We start from the raw sequence: 4258 nt of genomic DNA, 5'->3' as shown, positions 1-4258 counted from the left end.
CATCCCTGGAATAAAACCTACTTGGTCAGAATGGATGATTGCTTTAATGTGTTCTTGGATTCGGTTAAAAGAATTTTTTGAGTATTTTTGCATCGATATTCATAAGGGAAATTGGTCTGAAGTTCTCTATCTTTGTGGGATCTTTCTATTGTTTAGGCATCAGAGTAAGTGTGGCTTCATAGAATGAGTTGGGTAGAGTACCTTCTACATCTATTTTGTGGAATAATTTGTGCAGAACTGGAATTAGATCTTCTTTGAAGGTCTGATAGAACTCTGCACTAAACCCATCTGGTCCTGGCCTTTTTTTGGCTGGGAGACTATTAATGACTGCTTCTATTATTTTAGGGGATATGGGACTGTTTAGATTGTTAACTTGATCCTGATTTAAATTTGGTACCTGGTATCTGTCTAGAAATTTGTCCATTTCATCCAGGTTTTCCAGTTTTGTTCAGTATAGCCTTTTGTAGAATGATCTGATGGTGTTTTGGATTTCTTCAGGATCTGTTGTTATGTCTCCCTTTTCATTTTTGATTTTGTTAATTAGGATGCTGTCTCTGTGCCCTCTACTGAGTCTAGCTAAGGGTTTATCTATCTTGTTGATTTTCTCAAAGAACTAACTCCTCCTTTGATTAATTCTTCGAATAGTTCTTGTTTCCACTTGGTTGACTTTACCCCTGAGTTTGATTATTTCCTGCCATCTACACCTCTTGGGTGAATTTTCTTCCTTTTATTCTAGAGCTTTTAGATGTGTTGTCAAGCTGCTAGTGTGTGCTCTCTCTAGTTTCTTTTTGGAGGCACTCAGAGCTATGAGTTTTCCTCTTAGAAATGCTTTCATTGTGTCCCATAGGTTTGGGTATGTTGTGGTTTCATTTTCATTAAACTCTAAAAAGTATTTAATTTCTTTCTTTATTCCTTCCTTGACCAAGGTTATCATTGAAAAGAATGTTGTTAAGTTTCCTCATGAATTTTGGCTTTACATTATTTATGTTGTTATCGAAAATCAGCCAGATAAGGCAGTCCTCTGCTACATATGATAGAATCCATGGGCCTGCCCTTGTATACTCATTTATTCATGATTTAGTCCGTAGGAGCTCTGAGTTGTCTGGTTAATTGATACTTTTCTTCTCTGAGTGGGGTTGCAATCCCCTTCAGCTTCTTAATTCCTTCTCCTAACTTTACAATTCATTTCCCCAGGCTGAGTCCATTGGTTGGCTCTGAGTATCTAGATCTATCTTAGTCAGGTGTTGGCAGAGCCTCTGAGAAGACAGCCCTACCAAGCTCCTATCTGCAAGCAGATCTTGACATAAGAAATAGTGTCAGGTTTTGGTGTCTGCAGATGAAAAGGATTGCATGATAGGTGGAGAGGTGTCTGGATGGCCTTCCCTTCCATCTTTGCTACATTTTTTCCCTGCATTCCTTATAGATGGGGACAACTCTGGGTTTAAGATTATAGATGGGTGTGTGACCCATCCATCCACTTTTGGAGGCCATGTTTATCTAGTGGAAGTGATCCTTTCAGGTTCTATCTACATGCTGTTGGGTATTTCAGCTAATCTTATCCCCACTGGGTCCTGGGAACCTCACATCCTTTGAATGTGGGACTTTCTTGTGGTTTGCCAAGTTCCCCAGGCACCCTGCTACTTACTTCTCTTACTTCTCCTGGACCTCTGGTGTTCTCTCCTGTCTCTTTCTAAACCTGGTTCTGATCATACTTTTTGCCATACCACTCCTATTTCCCTCCCAGATCCCTTCATCTCTCTGCCTCCTGAGATTATTTTGTTACCCCTTCTTAGCAGTTTTGAAGCAGCTACACATGTGCCTTCTTTCTTCATGGACTATGTGAGCTGTATCATGTTAAAAAATTTTCTCATCTTTTGGGTTAATATCCACTTGTCAGTGAGTATATATCATGTATGTCCTTTTGCATCTGGGTTACCTCACTCCATAATTTCTACTTCCATCAATTTGTCTACAAATTTCATGAAGTGTTCATTTTTAGTAGCCTAGTAGTATTCCATTGTAAAAATGTATCATATTTTCTTTATCCATTCTTCAGTTGAGGGACATTTTGGTTGATTCTAACATCTGACCATTATAAACAGGGCTGCCAGATGGAAATCACGGGAGAACATAAGCTCTGACAGTGGGTGTGTGGACTTGCATGGAATTGGAAACTGAAAACCAAAGAACTATGGAAGAAAGGACTGAGAAGAGAAAAGAAAAAAAAAAGAAAAAAAAAAGAAGTGATCTCAGCTTAAACCTGTGCTTGCAGATACTGCTAAACAAGTTGACTTCTGGTGTAGAGATGCAAACCTTCACAAAGACAGGTTTCTGTGGGAGTAATTGAAAAATCTAAAGATGGATATGTGGACACATTACTCCTCGTGTCTTTTAACAAAATGAAGAAGCTGACAACTGATGGGAAACTAATAGCCAGAGCACTAAAAAACTCATCTGTTGTAGAGTTGGACTTAGAAGGGATCAGAATGGGGAGGAAAAAGCCCCTAGTTGACAGACCAAAGGATGAGGAAGAATGCAAGGTATATGTGGAGTTGCTTCCAAAAAATGTTACTCATAGCTGGATTTGGGAAATGTGGCAATGTAGTTTACATAAGTATTCCATTACACGTTTACTTGGATCATAAGGGATTTGCCTTTGTGGATTATGAAACAAAAAATCAAGCAGCAACAGCTATTGAGTTTCTGAACAACCCAATAGAAGAAGCACCTAGAAAACCTGGTATATTCCTCAAGACAGAGACAAGGAAGCCCATCCCTTCCTTATCAATAGCTGAAGAGAAGAAAAAGGAAAAAAGGCAGAATAAAGAAGGAAGACAGTGTGCAGACCAAAGAGTAGGCTGTGGAAAGCAGCAGCTCAGGCGTGTTTTAAGCCATAAAGAGACTAAAGACTGCCTCTGAGGGTTCCCGAAAGAGAAATCCAGGAAGTTCTAAAGTAACCTGTAAAGAAAAAGAAAAAGAAGGAAACCTCCTCTCACCAAGGCCAAAACAAACAAACAAACAAACAAACAAAAAAAAAGAGCTCAGAAGGATGGTGTCAGCCAAACAACTGCTGAGGTCTCCAAGGAGAGCAGAGATGTAGAATTCTACTCTACTGAGGAAGAGAAGGAGACAGGAGACAAAAAAGGTGACTCACTCTCAAAGGTCAAGAGGAAGCATAAGAAAAAACGTTAGGAGAGACATAAAATGGGCAAGGAGGTTATACCATTGAGAGTACTGTCCAAGACTAAATGGATGGATTTGAAGAAAGAGTATTTGGCACTGCAAAAAGCTAGCATAATTTCTCTAAACAAATATAGAAAACCTCAAATAAAATTGGAATCAGAAAGGGAATAAACCTATGAAATGCCTACCAGCAGTGGTCAAGAGTGCTCTACTCAGGAGAAGGTCAAGGCAAAAGGCCCACAGTTTGTGTTTGTAGTGATTGTGATGATTGTGAGCAGAGGGTCTCTACTTGTCAGGAAGTAAGTCAAAGATATTTTGGCCACAATCTCAGATGTTGTTTAAATTGATTTGCTAGGAGGAGATACTGAATCCTAGGCTAGATTCAAAACCCCCGAGGATGCTCAGGCAGCAATGAATGCAAGGAGTGAAATTAGAAAGAAGCACTGTTGGAACCTGATGTCCTTTCTGGTGATCACGTGCAGAGGTACTGGCAGAAGATTTTGGTAGATAGAGTGGCCAAACTTAATCAAACTCAGGAAAAGAAAAGAGGCACAGAAAAGCTAATCACCAAAGCTAATAAGATTAGACTGACTTAAGACTCAGCAAGCCAGTCAGCACATTCGATTCTCTGAGTATGCCTGAGAAGACTACAACTTTTGGGGTTCCTTGCTGAATCATTCTTAGAGCTGGACTGTCTGAAGGATGTTGTGCTGAGATCTGCATTAGAAAAGAAAAGAAAAAAATGTTAGCTCCTCAATATCTCAATAAGTATTTTCTAATAACAAGTGCATTTTGTGTCAGATTTTTTAATGAGCACTCTTTTTTTGAAATTATGCAAATTGACTTTGTATGATTTCATAGACAATGTGTTTTGAACACAACAAATAAATAAATAAATAAATAAATAAATAAATAAATAAATGCATGAATAAATAACTAGGGCTGCTAATAATATATTGGAACATATGTTCGAGCATCTATTGGGTATATGTCCAGTAGTGGTATAACTTGGTCTTCAGGTAGAAATATTTACAATTTTCTGAGAACCTCTAGATTGATTTTCATTATCCACTGC

The 4258-nt window shown here is 38.6% G+C and overlaps 1 pseudogene; it reads left to right on the top strand.

The window, feature by feature from the left end:
- The first annotated feature begins 2161 nt into the window (after positions 1 to 2161).
- Gm21513 lies at positions 2162 to 3825 on the top strand (annotated as a pseudogene).
- The last annotated feature ends 433 nt before the right edge of the window (positions 3826 to 4258 follow it).

The sequence above is a fragment of the Mus musculus genome, chromosome Y, assembly GCF_000001635.26.
Source record: "Mus musculus strain C57BL/6J chromosome Y, GRCm38.p6 C57BL/6J".
In the NCBI taxonomy this organism is placed as follows: domain Eukaryota; kingdom Metazoa; phylum Chordata; class Mammalia; order Rodentia; family Muridae; genus Mus; species Mus musculus.
This window is presented reverse-complemented; position numbering and strand designations above follow the sequence as displayed.